We start from the raw sequence: 17153 nt of genomic DNA, 5'->3' as shown, positions 1-17153 counted from the left end.
AAAAATTAAAAACCTGAGGTCCTCTTACTTGTGGTAAACTTTACACACTGTGGCAGGTTTCACATAACTCAAATGACTCATGACCTATGGCCAAAGTAGTACTTGTAGTCAGCGGTACAAAGTATGTCATTGTGGTTATTTGGCTACTTCTCTCATCCCAGCTGTAGCCTTAGGTAAAAACTCTTGATGATTAGTTATAAAATGCGCTTTAAGATCGCCTGGGATAAAAAAAGTTCCGAAGTGATGCAACATTCACACGCATTGGTACAAAGCGTGCCGTGAACTTCGCATGGGTTTTAGCTCAGGCCCTGCAGGGACATACTTTACTAAGTGGGCAGGGAAAGTAGGCAGTCAGGAGGTGATTATCATCTTTACATAAGCCTCACGCCTGACTGCTGGGACTAGGAATTCCAGCTGGGAATGTTCAAGCCACTGTCTGTGTTGAAGTTATGTCATCAATAATGTAGCTCTTGGCTGGAGTAATTTCAAATAATAAAAGTTTCTGTAGTTTGTAAAACTGGGTTTTGGATATATAGAAGGCAGTCTAATGCCTCAGTGCTGCTCTCCAAACATCATCTTTCACTCTAAAACAGAGTTAAGGGCCAAATTCTCTGTGTGGCTTCAACCCAGACCCTAACATTGCAGCTGTAAGTTCTGCACAGGGTGAGTAGCTGTCTAAACATACTGGTCTTGAGGAGTGTACAGTTTAATTCACACACAACCCAGCAAGGTATGGCAATGGACCAGCACAGAGAGTGAATAATCATAAATAAGCCAGAACATTTCATTTGTTTCTTTTTTTAAAAAATGTCAGGAGGGTTATTGTGGGGGGAGAGGGGGACGTTTATTAGAAGGGCAGCTGGAAGAAAAAAAGCATCAGGTGAGATTAAAAAGAGCAGAATGAGGCTTCATAATGCCTCATAATTCATAGTAAAGTTTAAACCAAGCAGAGAACACAACATATGATAAGTCTCAGAGTCACCTGGGGGAAAAATAGAGAGCCAAAGAAAGTGTAAGAGTGTGCTCTTCCTGTCCTGTAGGAGCAGCAGCATCCTATAACTGTCACTTCCTTGGGGTTATTGTGCTCAGCTACCAGTGCAGCTGCAGTATACACAATCACTGTTCTAACTTTCTGTAGTTAATAGCAAATGTAGCACACCGTGACTCATAATCTGTTGCACATTGACTTTAGAGAGGTGAGATGCATTTTATTAATCTCAGGTGGAACATAGTCTTCCTAATTTGAGCTATGATGTAAACGAAGCAATGCTAGGGCATAGGCACGAACGATGGAATCCAGCCATCCACACTTCTTGTTTGTTGGCATGACTCTGGCAGGTTTTCAGCCAGTTACTGGTCTTCCAGGCATGGTTTGGGCACTTGCCTGTACCGGGGACCCTTCCTGGTGAGGTGTTCTTTCAGTGGGGAGAGGAAAAGGAGCGAGAAGCTTTAATGACATGGACACAGCTACTCTGCTACATGGCCTCAGAGCTGGAGAACAGGCCCCTGTTCTGCTCAGTTTATTTTCTTGGGTCTTGTCTTAGATGCCTGAGCAAATACAGAGGTTCTCACTCTCTCTAGAGGTGTTTAAAGCATCCAGCTCTCTGCGTGTGGGGAATGTGCAGTATTCTGTTTGGAATTCAGTGTTTCACTGGGCGCCTCTTTGGATAAGGCAGCCAGGTCCACACATTGATTTGCTAGAGCTGAGGAGAACCACCCTGTGTCTGCAATTCCTTCCACCTCTCTAAGAGCATGTAATGTTTCCAGCAGAAACCAACGTACGGCGATCTGATAACATCAATGTGTTCTTAATAGCAGTGATATTAATTAATGACTTATTAAGTATTCCAAGCATAGAACATATTCAACACAATAATAAATCTTTTCTTTGAATTAATTATTATAATAAAGCTGAAGATTTTTCTTAACTCAGAGCAAATTACTTGAACAAACTGTATCATGCAGACTAATATTTTAATTGAATAAGTAATTCAAGGCAGAGGAAAACAGCACTGCTTACATTTAGGGAGCCATGGTGTTACCATTTCTTAAACCTTCAGAGTCAAACTCACTTCTAGCACATTCTGTACTCTTCTTTTGACAAGATTCTTACAGGAGTGAAGAATTTCTGGTTTTAATATAGGATGCACAAATGCAAACAACAGTTCTTTTTTTAAAATCATCTGTATGTTCTACCACCCACCATAAACTTCTCTTGGCACCAAAGATGCCTCCAAGCTTGTCTCAGCTTTAATCCCACTTGTAGCCATGAGCATCACTTTTGACAGGTTTGCAGCCCCCACTTATTAGCAGCAACAACTGAAATCACCTGGCTTAGGACACCTCTCCTGGCAGCAGCAGTCGTCTTGGTCAGACCAATAGATTGGGAAGTGTTACTACCCATACGCAAACCACATAGCGCCCACCTATACAGGAGGCTTTCACTGATTTTACTGGAATCTGAGCAGTCTGAAGGAAATATTCAGATGACATTGTTCAGTGCCTGCTTTGTCATTCAGACAAATTTTCATTAAAGAAGAATGTTGTTAAACCCTGTTTGTAAGGCAATAAATAAGGTATTTCAAACCTTGCTGCAAAATATTTCCACGGAGCTATTCTGTGATGCAGTTGCTCCTGTGATGTCCTTGAACTCAGCCATGGGAATCAGTCAGACCTTGTGAAACACAACACTAAAGACCAGGAAAAGTCCTATGTCACTTCTTTGGCATAAGGCAGCCGTGGTAGTTTGAAAGAGGCAGCGACAGTGCTGAAGATCTCTGTTAGCTAGTTGGTGCTTCATAACTCTTTGTCCCACCCCTTAAGACTCAAAGTGTTGCACCTATACCTGCTGGAAAGCAGCAGTATTTATCATTCAGAGAGATGATAGGGCTGGAGCAACTGTGCTATGAGGACAGGCTGAGACAGTTGGGACTCTTCAGCCTGGAGAGGAGAAGGCTCCAGGGAGACCTTATAGCAGCCTTCCACTACCTGAAGGGGGCCTACAGGAAGGATGTTTCAGGGAGTGTAATGATAGGACAAGCGGTAATGCTTTCAGACTGAAGGAGGGTAGATTTAGATTGGATCCTAGGAAGAAATTCTTTCCTGTGAGGGTGGTGAGGCACTGGAACATGTTGCCCAGGGAAGCTGTGGATGCCCCATCCCTGGAAGTGTTCAAGGCCAGGCTGGATGACGCTTTGAGCAGCCTGGCCTAGTGGGAGGTGTCCCTGGCATGGCAGGGGGGTTGGAACTATATGATCTTTAAGGTCTCTTCCAACCCGAACCATTCTGTGATTCTATGACGGTGGCAGCCCTGGCTGGCAGGCAGGCAGGCAGGCAGTATCCAGCATGTCTCTAGCTCTTTGAGAAAAGAAAGTAGAGCAGAAAATCTTCTGAGGCTGTTTAGTCAGTAAAGTTTAGACACTGATGAGCACAAAACAAATCAAATGGAGAGGCAATGAAGTTTATGTGGCAGATATTTGTCACATTAGTTAATACAAGGCTAGATGCTTCGGTGATATAGATCGATTGACTCTAACTCGCATATCCAAAGAAGTGTTGGGCATCCATTCTATTTCTGGCATATTAGACTGATAACCTTTCCAGCCTTCCAGGCTGACCTTAAGACAGCCCTGGGGATAGGAAGTGGTAGGCATGAAGTAATTCAAGCTGGTCTTTCTTGTGCAGAAAAACAAAGCCCTTGATTCACTTCAGTAGCATGATTCAATTACGAGTATCCACCACAATCAGAAGTGGACGCTTTCTATATTCATATGCAAAAAGGCAGGTAGTTGAAAACAGGATGGTAATCGGAAATGTCTAACCTATTCCACAGTGGGGGAAGATTAAAAGGCATTATTCCTCCTTAGGAAAAATACCCCATCGCACCTAAAAAATTATTAATTATCTGCAGATTGGCTAAAAGTCATGTCAATTACACTAATAATAGCTCTGATGTTGAAGCAGCTGTAGTTAGGTTCCAAAGTCAACAGCTCATTGTAAAAAAGAGATAAGTTCTTATCTTTCTAGGTCTTCTCATTTGAATCTAACTACAGAGAAGTTAAGGCTGCGAAATAACAGCCTGTGCTATGAAAAAACGCCTTTACAATAACAGTTCAGGAGAAAACCCAAAAAATCCAACTCTGCCTCACAATCCTCTGATGTGAGACACAAACCCCCCAGTGGCCCAACTGCTCAGGCTGTCTCACAGGGGAGAGCAAAAAGGAACCTTGTCAGCTACTATTGATTATTAATTTATTATCATATTTTATTGTAGCAGTCCTGCTCCATGACAGATAAGCTGTGTCAAGAAATTTATAGGTCTTTTGAACTCACAGGCTAAAGTGACAGTGGCTATTAAATAGTGAACTGTTATAAAAGAAGCTGAGGCCCCATAAAAGGAGTAAAATGGGATGAAAGGTGTCTCCACCGATCTTCATCTCATCTCCCACACTAGTCCACCAATTTCTGATTAATAGCTCATTAGGGGTGGGGTAAATTTCTATGAGGAAAGCAAAACCTGTTTTAAAGTGGCACAACTTGCCAAAACCAGCAGACAATCTCCTTCTTCTAAGGGCAAGTAAACAAGCACTTGGTGATGAATCAGTATGGTCATTAAGCATTGACCTTAACTACCTTTATACTGACAATCCAGAGTTATGTGAGGTGAAATCTGAGAGATCGTGAGTTTTCCGTTAAAAGTTATCCGTCTTCCAAGAAATTTTCTGGGCCAGATTAAATGAATCAAAATTTTTTCCTTTGCACATGCCTGTCTGGGGAAAAAAAAAAATAATTAAAATTGCAGGTACATTTCATGTCACTAGGATACTTAAGTCAACACTATTTAAGGATATTCAGCACATTACATCCCATCAGCCGTGTGGGTGCAAAAGAGATATTGGCAGAATGATATTTTGGGAAAAAATATGCGCTACTTTATTTCATTTTTTAAAGGAAGAGTCAAAAGGGTTTTCGTTGAGTTGGGTTTTTTTGTTTTGGTGGGGATTTTTTTAATCGTTAAAATAAAAGAGCTGGATATTTCCAGTATTTCCCTTTTTTGCATAAAAAAAATAAAAAGAGACAAAGCAGCCACCATTTTTACTTAGTTTAAATTCATGAATAGTTTAAGTTCAGATGAACCTGCATTTTTGAAAAATCTACCACTTGGTCCCCAAATATGTTTTCTTGTCATCAAAAATACTGGCTCAAAAATACAGTGTCCAGCTTCTTAATGTTTTCACTTCCTAAAGACAGTGGATGTGAAATTAAGTTTATAGAATTATAGCCTAAGAAAAGGAGGCAGAATCAGAGTCCCACTCAAAATCAGGCATCTGAAGCACTCATAAGACTTACCCATTATGAGAATTCTACAAAAGACGTGTAATCTAGTTCTACTTTATATGGCCCACGAGTAAATTTAGCAGAATTCCCAAAAAAGCGTTGGCCAAACCCACACATATTCAAGAAGTGTGTGAGAGATGCCGAGGATGATTGCATGCACTGGCCCGCTCCTGAGGCCATATTTTAGCCCTCTTTGCAACCAAACAGTTCCACAAACAGTGGAGGTGTCAGTGATGACCATTGCGCTCCCCCAAAACACAGGGCTTTGGTTTTCCCAGCTCTACCTGTGGGCACAACAGTCGTCTTTGACCAATTTCTTCCCCTCTCCCACTCTCCAGACACACCTGACAGCGTCTTTCTGTTGTTCAGGCAAGTGCAAAACCAGTCTCGTTTTTCACTTTCAATAAACATCTCCAACTTGAGCATTTATATATATTTTGAAATAATTTCTCTGCCATTACCTTGTTGAGTCTTCCCTTCCACTTATGCATATTTTAAACATCCAGAACTTTCTCAAATATCTGCTGCATAATGCACCACTCCTTTTTGTTCCTTCTGCACCTGTCTTTGCGTAGCTTCATCTGATGGCACTGTTCTTGCATGGGACAAGAGAAAGAGAGCAGAGGTAGATGAAATTCCACCCCAGATGAGTTCCCTAAGCTTGTTCAACAGATTAGTAGCAGGTCTGAAGATTAGGTGCTCTCTTTCTGCAAAGTACTTTTGTGTTCTGCAGAAAGGTCTAGCTTACTTTTTTCTGACTCATTTCTGAAGCTAGAGGAATTTTCTTCCCTATTTCCCATTCAGAAACATTCACTCACCCAAAGATGTTCTCCCACCAAATAAAAATTATCAAGCCCTCCTGCTTGCAGGTGTTACTGTGGGGGAACAAATTGCCTACAGCGCTGTTGCCAGAATTGCAGGCCTGAATTCAGCACCTTCTCAAAGCGGTAATTGCAGCAATATTCAGAGTGGGTCTTGCTTTGCATCCTCTTTTGTGCTGTTTCTTCAGTCACTCAGGAGCTGTCCTAGTTGGCATCAACACAAAGCCCACCAGTGCTCTTGCTCCTCATCTTCTATTTAATGCAGCGAGGGCCAGCAAAGATGCTGCCTTCCCACAGAAGTTTCTATCCAAACATCTTATATTTCAGCCCTGCTGTTCTCGTCTTTATGTGTTCGTAGTTAAATGAAGCCGCACTTCATCTTCCTTGATGGTGTCCTAGCTCTGTGTTGCTCACATCATTGTGCCATATGTGCAGTATGGATGTGTTGTTCCTAGTGTAGCTGTTAAACCCCATATGCTTCAGTCTGTGGGAAAGAAAATATTATATATGTAATCAACAGGCTATTTCTCACGTAACTTTTTATTCAATGCATTAAAACAGATTTTTCAGTGAGATTTAATATTCATTATTCTTGACTTATTGAATCGAATCCTGCAGCCATGTTTGAATTTTATTTATTTATTTATTCCCTTTAGGGGAATAGTCAGGGGCAGTATGTGCCACTATGATATGAAAATTCCACATAAATAGCAACCAGTACACAAGAGGAAATGAGGAGAACATGGACCCTACAGTCAGCATATGCCATCTGATATTTTAAAGCGTTATCCATGCATGCCCTCCTTCTGAAGTGTATTCTGCTATTCTACATTGTGGAATTTAGGACAACCAAATAGCAGATGAAGTAACTTAATTCTGTGGTTCTTTACCTCCCGAATAATATTTAAGGCTAATTCCTTAGTATTCAAAAATCAAACACCATGGAATGTAGAGAGAAGCTAACACCTTTCCTATGGAAAGAATGTAAGCAGTGAGATGACATTACAGGAGGGAACTGGTTGACATACACAATAAGTAGGCTGTGCTCTGTTCAAGTCACTTAATGATGAATTACCATTTTTAGAAGTGATGCCCTTAAGTAACAGAAGTTCAGGAATGTAAGTTGTCTTTCAGAGTGAGACCTTAACTGCAGACAGATTTTACAATGAGGTTTTAATTCTAGTGTGTCTAGAATAGCTAGTATTCCTGTATTTCTTGGGAGTACCCAAGCTAATATAAATTATTTAAATAATATGCAAAAGAACATTTGAGGATTTAAATTGTGACATCCATGTTCTCAGTAAAACTACATGGTGTTTGCTTTGCAAGCCTGTTTTTGATTTACAGACTCTAGAAGGTATAATAAAATATTATTATTTAAATGCCACAGTCAGGTGTTTTTTTAAAGTGCCTGCTAGCTATTCCAAGATACCAATGTCCATTGTTATCATCAGAACAACCAAGTTTTTCACTTCTTCCTTAATGTGGGTCCCCTTTGGTTCTTTTGCAAGCATTCCTCAAATATCTAAAGACAGTTAAATTCTTCAAAACCTTTCAAACAAAGCCAACAAGAGACAATTATCTCAAGTTTGTGTCTTGTAAACACTAGTATAATACAGTCTTAACGGAAACCATCACTTTTGATCTTTACTAACACATGGATGGTGGAATAAATTGTAGGATCCATACCCAGCCCAACCCTATTTAACAGCCAGTGATGAGGAACTCAACGTGTGATCAAGCTCTGAACTGGCCAAATAAGCCGCTACTCTGACCAAGAAAAAAGAAGGCTGAAACGCAGGCCTAGCTGAAGCTTCTAGACTGCTTAGGCATGTGTGGAGAGCAAAATCAGGAGACTACTTCTGGCCATCATTTTCCTCTACCTAACCTAATGTTGTTAATTAAAACCAAATGAAAAGTGGCAGTGAGTGAACAAAAAATTGACCCTCAGTCTATGTCTAGTAAATTTAAGGAGCATCAGAGAGCATTTAATGGCCCACAGGCATGTTCCCAGGTGTGATTTTGGCTCAGGCCAGATAAATATAGTTCAGGAGTTAGCATGGGCCAGGCATCATTCTCAATGGGTAGCTGCATATGGCACAGCTTGTTTCATACGTATAAAACATTTAAATAGCATGGATATGGCCAGACCAGACCTGTTAGTCTTCAGGATAGAAAACAGGTCCTGACATTGCTTAGTTTGTGTATCTGAATTCCGCGTCAACTGGATAGCCCAATACATAGCAATAAGAGAATACAGTGCAAGACATGCATGTGTGAATGTCCCAGGAAAGAGAGGAAAGAGAAGGGAATAAGATGGCAGCACAGTCCTGGGTAGTCCATCACTGAAGGGTTAGCATCATTTTGAACAGAAAAGTGGTGCAAGAGACCTCCATCACTTAGATTCTTGCAGCTCAGAAGGTCCGCACAGCTCTCTCAGCCCCTCTTCAGGCACATCAGCCAGTATTTGTTCCATGTACCCTACAGGAAAGAAAGAAAAAATGACTACCGAAAACAGTCGAATAGCAAGGAGGGTAAAGGTGTTGATCTTCCCCCCTCCATGACACCCAGGTTTTCCACCAAATGACACGGCAAGAGAAAAGCTGAAATTCAAAATGTAGTTTTGTTTGGCTTAATGTGGTGAATTAATGCTTAGCTGTTGGATTATGGTGGGGGGGGATGTTTTTTACTTTTCTGGTCACTGAAAATATAGCGCAGATATTTTTGTCAGTTTTTGTTTTTACTATCAGTGATCCAAAAAATCAGCTAATGATGCAGCACATTCTGGGATTCTTTGGTACTTAGCAAGCTGCAGAACTAGTGAATCATCACAGCAAAAGCACTACATTGTCAAAGCAGGTCTGCTTGGGATGATCGACTCTGAGATCATAGTTCTGCAGTTAATGAAGGGCCTGATCTCTTTGGATGATGAGGCCAGATGGAGACCACGTGAGCCTGCCCTGGCAGCGACTCTGGCCCAGATTCTGAAATCTGCTTGCATATTAGATAATTCTCCAGTGCCAAAGACGGAATTTAAACCTTCAGTTTTAAATATGCCCATCTATCTGCTACTTTTACCAAACCCCTAGATTCCCAAATTCACCTCTTCTTAACCTGGTCCCTCAGGTTGTCCCTTGGGACCTCCTTACTCTAACAGGAACAGTGAGGGAATGAGCAAGTGAGAACATACACACGTACATGCACACACTCTTTGAAAACCACATTAACAGAAGACAGCATTTCAAGCTGTATGATAATATAGTGCATTAAAATGCACTCCTAATACATTATTTGTTGTGTGACTGAGTAGAAACAGCATATGCAAATTGATTCCAAGCATGCAATGTAATTCCCATGTATATGAGCTGTGCAAATGGGAATTCAAGTTTGTTATGAGCACTGACTGAGACACGATCTTTGGTTGTTTCGGTTTTTTTCTAACTCTGAGTCATCAGTCTCACTGCCTGATAATGAATTTGAATGCGAGTCTGTATAATACTTTCTCATTCTCCATCACGTACCCTCCTGTCATCGTGTCATTTCCAGGGAAATACAGTTCAAACCACATCTCGCAGCGATGAGGCGAGAGATTGCTTTTTCTGGAGGAGGAGGAAATATTTGTCACCTTAATAACTTAAAAATGGATGCTTTCAAGAACTGTCCGCATCGCCGTTTCATTGAGCTCAGGAGCATTGTGCCGTTTTGCCTGGTGAGTTTCATCTTCATGGCAACTGAGAACATGCCCATCAGGCTCACCGAGGGGGACACGACATGAGTTAGTGAAGTGACACTGTACGGTATACAGTCATGAAAAGCAAATACAAGATGAATCATCCATTTTCAGGGCCCAGCGTTGTCATTTACTGCAATTTTCAGCGCGCTTTTCTTAAAAAATTATGGTGGCTTGGAGTGGACTTTTCCCCCACCCCTCTCGTTATTCTATTTTTACCCTGACACATTCTTTTAAGTGCTTTATGAAGTTATGAGCATAAAGACAATGTCTGGCCTGGAGTCACCTGTGGGGGATGTATGGCATATTTGCTACTAGAAAAAGAATATTGCAGGTGGGATGACAGATCTATGTACAGACTGCCTGTTCCCTAGATTAATCCTGAATCTGCTGGAAAGAGAAAAAGGTGGTTAAGTAACAGATCCAGGATGTATTTCCAAGTCTTTGAGGTCCTAGGTTTGAGAAGCCATGGGAGGACAATAAAAACTGCATGGACTGAAGCCGGCAACTCCGAGTGACAGCTATCTTTCTCCCTATATGCATCTCAAGAAATTTTCCTTGAGAGCAGCTTAACCCATGACTAATCCCACACAGCCTAATCAGGTCGCCGGTACGGTTCACAACATTTTTGAGGGGGTGTGGTGCTTACAAAAGGAGAAAAGCTGGTAACGTCAAAGGGAGAAACCTGCTAGCAGAAGAGCATGCCTGGCAAAGCCAGAGGAGCAGCTTCCCGCCCCCAGTCACAGGCACAAACCACTCCTGCAGCCTAACCACGAGTGCCCTTCTTGCAGCTGCCTGCATGCAGCAGAGAAGGCAGTTTCCTTCATCTGCCTCTGACACAATGGCAGCGAACACCGCTCTCTCTGTGTGAATGCACAGCAGCCTCCAGGTAACAGATGGGGAAGGTCCCACGCGAGGTATCCTGCTGTCTTCTCTGGAGCTCGGGACCCTCAGCTCACTGCCAGTCCAGTCTCATCCATGGTCCCCTGGGACCCCATCCGATTTCACACAGCAACCTGAGCACGCAGTTATGCACCGAAAGGTCTAGGCTTCAGCCTTCCTCAGCCACAGGTCAACCTGGTTTTACACACTCCTTAGGTCATCAATGAACCAGTTAAGGACACCCTCCACTCCTCCTGAAGAAGCTCTGCTACCTAACACTGAAATTTGGAGATTACAACACTTACCCTACCCCAGCTAGGGCTTTTCCTACCTATTTACAGCCCAGCCTACCTATTTACCAATTATTTCTGTACTGTACCATGAATGGAAACTTTAGGCACAAAGATCAGGACCCAGGCCTCTCCTTTTCAGTGCTCTAACCACTAGCACAGATGATGAAGCACCTTCTTACCTCTTATTTTTCTATCTCCCTGGCTTTTGCATTTTTTGAATGCAGGACACAGACAGGATGTGGAATGTGAGAGATTCCTTGAGGAAGGGGCATAGTTGATAGAAAGATGGATGAAGAATTAATAAGATCAGGCAAAAGCAAGGATAGGAAAAGAAAAAGAAGACTCCTGAGGAGAATACATTTGATCAGGAGTTGGGGACAGGTTTCAGATCACGTGCAAAAGGGCAGAGCATCAACTTTGAAGGGCGGAAGGTGGTAATAACGGGAAGGAATGAATGTGGAGAACTACCACTGGAGTCTGGGGCCCGCAATTTAATAAGCAGAAGCCAGAGAGAAGGTATGAGAACAGAAGGTAAAGGTGATGGTAGAGCAGTAGCGTGCCCGTCTTTGGAGAACTTGCTGATTAGTATCTTATGCCTCTGCTTTTGCTTTCTAACAAATTGTTGAGACACAGTGGCAGAAGTGTATGTCTCCGTCGCCCTCTAGTGCCAGGTCCACTTAGGAGATGCACAACAGCTGAGAGCCCTTTGGCCACGCTGAGAAGCAGGACTGAAGAGACCAGGCTCCTTGACAATCTGCATAAAGGACCAAGAGGAGGAAAGTGGGAGATCGTTTTTCCCCCATTATCAAAAATAAACATAGTAAACTACATCAAAAAGACAACTGAGAACATAGAGCCATGCACGTGACCATTTAAGAAAATGTCAACAGGTAATTGTCATTCAGTGCTGTTGACATTGCTTGAATTTGTACTTGGTAATATTCATGTTAATTTAGCATTATTTGCATAGACATTGAACAAGATGCATGTGAGAGATGGGCTTAAATAATAATAAAAAAAACTTTCCACTTTGTTTATTCATTTATTTATATTGGATGTGCAAGTTTATTCTCCTCCTGGGCTTAAAGGCCAACTGAAGAAACAGGAGCATGGAAACTGCAGTGGAGGGAAGAGATTTATAGACTGTTTAAAACCCTTTTGATCTTCATTTGGCCTTGCTGCTTTCTTGGGGTTTTTTTATTTGGATTTAGTTTTACTTGTACAAGCTTAGTGCTAACTGGCAGAATACTGTGCATTCATGTAAAATGCAGAAATATGTACTTTCAAAACTAATGTTTATGCATTGCAGGTAGTGATGTGGAAACTTTAAGGAAGGCCCTCTCTACACTGGATTTATTTCAACAGGTGCAAATTCTTGGTATTAAACCTCTTGCTGAAATTTGGTTTAGTCTAATTTAGTCAAACCTCCACTAAATCACACCAATTCTCCAAATACCTTTAAAATTTGTAGCATAACCTATTCCTTAAAGCTGTCTTCTCTCACACAGCTGATTGCTTAACCCATTGCAGTTTCTCCACTTCTTGCCTGAACCAGCTTAAATTCAGACCAGAAGTCCTTGGCCTCTGAAGGAAGTTGTAGGATAATTTCTGCTCCTTGGAACCAAGGAGTGATTCAAAAATGTGTATCAGCTTGCAGTTTTGACCTACTACATCAGAGGGACTCATCTGGACGTCATGTGGCCACTCTGCAGGACATGGGTTGATACCCTCTGAAGGCAGGGATGCAACTCTAGTGAAGACACACTGGTGGAAATGGACCTTTGTTTGAATCTATGGCTCCTGCGTTCAAAACAGGAATGAAAACATGTTAGTTGCTCAGGCCCCAAAGGACCTTTCAAACCTTAATGACTGGCCACACACCTTAGTATTTGTTGATCATCATTTATGAAATCAAAAGCATGGGATTGATGCCTGGATGAATAACAGCTGTGGGTCATTTCTAGAGCCCAGGGCTCTAAATTCCCACTCATAGGTTGCGGATTAACTAGATACTATTAGTGTCTGATCCCTACCAGCTCCCCTGGGATGCTGACACTCTTGACAGTTCTGAAGCCATAAGCCAAACTGGAATAAAACCAGCCTGAAAGTCACTGTCCTTTCCTCCTTTCAACATCACAAAACAGAATAGTTGAGGTGGAAAGGCACCTATAATAATAACTTAGTGCTCCTTTTGAGTAAGGATTGCCATGTTTTTTACAAATACTAGGGAGTCATCCAGGCCTCAGTTACACTATGAAAAGCAAGAAAAATATTTTCAGAGATCTGTCTTTGAAATCAAAAGATAGACAGGACTTAACAGTCAGACTGGCTGATGCACTCTTTGAAAAATGCACGTGGCCCCAGTATGTGTTTTATAAAACTATGTTTAACACTTTATAGAGCTTGAACTGGCCATGCACACTTTATTAAGTATGTGGAAACAGCTGTTCACAATTAAGTTCTTTATTCTTCAAATACCTACTACTGGGCACCAAATTGACTGCCATATGTAATCCAAGGCAGGGATCTATATCTCCATATAGACATACTCCACAATATCCTTAAACTGCTTCTCTTTCTAATAATGTTAGTTTTTCTGCATAGTAAAAAATGGAAACTCAGAGCCTAATTCTCTTGTTCTGACCAACATGAATCAAGGCACTGGAGCTGTGCTGATGAAAGCAGACTTAAAATAGAATGATAGTCAAATCCCTGGAGCCCATTTTAATTTTTGCAAGTTACATATCTAAAGCCTAAAACAAACACCTGCCAAGCCGCTACCAGTAAAAAGGTCAGTCTTTCAGAGAGCAACAGGACTTCTCTTTGTGACATATATCCTTTCCACAGGAAGGAGGAATTGTGTGTCATCACTGTTACACATAAACCATGGGAACAGGCAGCACAGCCGGGTCAGAAAGCTGCTTTCCTTGACTCTGCATACACCTTTTCCCTTGGCATTATTAAAATATGCGGGAATGGAATATTCTGTTACTTCTGCAGAACAAGATACGCAAAGGAAATGGTTTGGCAAGCTTGTTTCCAAGTGTAAAAGGCTTTCTTAGTTCCCAGTAGCCCTGCCAACAAAATTAAAGCTCTTCAAACAACACTCAAGTTGGTCTTTCCTTAGGATGCATTTAAATGTTCCTAAGTCCACTAAGGTACTTCCTTTCTTTAGAATTCTCTGTGTCCAAATGTCAAGTAATTACCAAGGATGAATGTGTTCCAAGAGATGCTTAATACAAAGCTCAGGAAAGTAACTCCTTTACGTGTTGGGAGCCTCAAACATTTGAGGCTGTCTGACGGAGCAAGATATTTAAACAGGTGTTCGGTTTGAACAAACACCCAATTCTGTTGGATGCAAAACCAGAGGGACAACCTGAATCCAGAGTTTACAGAGGACACGTGTGCTAATGCCCGCATTAGTAAGCGAAAGTTCATTCCCTTGTCTGCTTGTTAACTGTGTCCAGCCCCAAGATAGCAGTGACTTGAAACACCAGAAAAGCAGGTTTTGTGGCATGCCTTTCTTTCTGGGATGTGCAATAGGCCCTCCTTTGGAACTTAATCTCACCAGGACAGGATAAACACAGCAAACACCGCCCAAAGGAGAGCTGGTTCCCCAGCACTATTCACTGTGAGGTGTGTCAGGTTGGGGTTTTTGTGATGGCATGTGACACATCAAGAAAAGTCATCAGCCAAGAGAACTTGGGACTTCCAATTGCAGCCTGAACGTTTCACTGTAAGAATGAGGGTACTTGAAATAATACTGATCCCAGTTATGTAGAAGTCTAGATTAGGCAAGATGCACAGTGGCCATTTGGTTACCATAATATATCACAATTACATATACTTGAATGTGTGATAATAGCTTAATAGGTAATAGTTTAAAACTAGCCATGTGTTCAGCAGTATAGATACAGCTGCTAGGAGAAAAGTCTGGGCATGGGGACTGAGTGTTTGCCAAACTCACAGAATTTAGCCACAGTAATGAAATAACTAGATGTTACCTCGTGGTTTTCATATTAATTTCCCTGATGAAACTATGTTTTATAATGGTCAGACTAATACCTCTTTGTTTGCTCCAACGGGCTGAAGTCATGTGAAAACTGGTGTTTCTTTGAAAGCTAGGAGAAAATTGAAGATTAGCTTCAAGGTTCTTGGAAAAGCAACACAAATCTTCATTAGGGCAGTAATGAGCACTAATGCACTGTAACTAAAATGGTCTGTTACCTCTTCTTGTTAGAAACAGGATGATAGATGGAGACCATTTCCTCTTTCTGATTACCATTGCAATTCTAATGACTTTGGTGAATAAATACATGATTGAACCGATCATGGAAAAAAACAAGAGCATAAGGCAGTGATTTGATCATATAACTACCTTTCTGCCTCTAGAGACAAAGCTATGTAATGGCTAAGGACATGGACGTTACACAATGACAAAAAATGTACATATGTCTTCCTGTGAATTTTGGAGGGAAGTATTTTTGTTGTTTTCTCTCTAACATTACATGACCTGCTCTAGATGATGGACCTAAAAGGAATAACCTTCTTTTCCATGTTTTTGCTCTTCCTCTCGCTATTTCATGTTTTCTACCATCCTCCTGGTTTTACTTCAAAACAGATTTTGTGTTGCATTTTATGAGGGTATCAGGTAGTGTTCCAGACCTAGTACCATGCTCCATTACTGTGCACTGCTTTGAAAGTGTTTAAGAAAATTATGGGGTTTTAACACATGACAGTGGTCTGCAAATTATTGTTCCTTTATAATAACTTTTTAATAACAATCAGAAGTAATGCAAGTTGTAAATTAATATATAAACACATACATATATTATCAAGCAAAAAACTACCTTAGGACTGCATACATATCAGTCATTTACAATAGAATCTCTTCCTCATATGTTGCAATTATCCCATTGTTGAGTACTCAAAACATAAGGAAGCTGGAAGTAAAGTTCTCCTCAAAAACAATCCAGGCTTTAAGGCAGGAAATTGTATAGTAAAGGCACTAAACAATACCCCCACTATTCAGCTGCACCTTGCAATAAACAAACAAATAAATATTACATAGGACTTTTAATATTTATGGTGCTTCTTTAACCATGTCAAAGATAGATTCAAAATTTTTAAAGTATTTTTCTTCTCCAGGATATTTGTAATATCTTAATATCATGTACAGTACATAGTCTAGGTTACCTGTTTTTAAAGACAGAAGATAAAAATGGAAACATTTCTTGCCTCCTTTTTGTTTTCTTCTAAACGTTTGCTAAATTATCTTCCAAAATATGTGGTCAAAATAATGTACCTAAGGATTTCATCAAAACATTCTGCTGGCATTGTTAGGTGAACAGCAGGAAAGCCCACGCATCCTAGCTCATATGCAAAAGTGCATAACTCAAATGTGTATCAGTTCTTTCCAGTATGATGTCTTCAGTTACTTTAAACCAAAGCACATCACAGGTGGCCATGAATTCTGGCTCAAAGGCAAAGTGGAGGAGGACAGCACAAATTAAGTTGTATTACACAAGTTAGGAAACTCCTAACTCCCACTTTCCTCTATATCCTATCAGCTTGGCTGAATATGAGCCAGCAGTGCGCCCAGGTGGCCAAAAAGGCCTGTATCATCCTGGCCTGTATCAGAAGTCCTGTGGCCAGCAGGACTAGGGAAGTGATCGTCCCCCTGTATTCGACACTGGTGAGGCCCTGCCTTGAATACTGTGTTCAGTTTTGGGCCCCTCACTACAAGAAAGACATTGAGGTGCTGGAGCGTGTCCAGAGAAGGGCAATGAAGCTGGGGAAGTCCTTGGAGCATAAGTCCTATGAGGAGCAGCTGAGGGAACTGGGATTTTTTAGCCTGGAGTAAAGGTGGCTGAGGGGAGACCTTATTGCTCTCTACAACTACCTGAAAGGAGGTTGTAGTGAGGTGGGGGTTGGGCTCTTCTCCCAAGTAACAGGCAGTAGAAGAAGAAATGTCCTCAAGTTGCACCAGGGGAGGTTTAGGATGGATGTTAGGAAAAATTTCTTCACCGAAAGCATTGGAACAGGCTGCCCAGGGAAGTGGTTGAGTCACCATCCCTGGAGGTATTTAAA

The 17153-nt window shown here is 41.4% G+C and overlaps 1 long non-coding RNA gene across 1 annotated transcript in view; it reads right to left on the bottom strand.

Annotated features, from left to right (window-relative positions):
• Positions 1 to 2999: 2999 nt before the first annotated feature.
• LOC141741343 (uncharacterized) overlaps positions 3000 to 17153 on the bottom strand; it is a 48091-nt gene continuing 33937 nt past the window's right edge. The window contains exons 2-4 of the long non-coding RNA XR_012586348.1: positions 8549 to 8639; positions 5799 to 6642; positions 3000 to 4769 (exon numbers count right to left, since the gene is read on the bottom strand). This is a non-coding gene — a long non-coding RNA (uncharacterized LOC141741343). The remainder of the gene's footprint in view (positions 4770 to 5798; positions 6643 to 8548; positions 8640 to 17153) is intronic.

Source organism: Larus michahellis, chromosome 3 (genome assembly GCF_964199755.1).
Source record: "Larus michahellis chromosome 3, bLarMic1.1, whole genome shotgun sequence".
NCBI lineage: Eukaryota > Metazoa > Chordata > Aves > Charadriiformes > Laridae > Larus > Larus michahellis.
The sequence above is the reverse complement of the archived record's forward strand: the minus strand, read 5'-3'. Positions and strand labels throughout refer to the sequence as shown.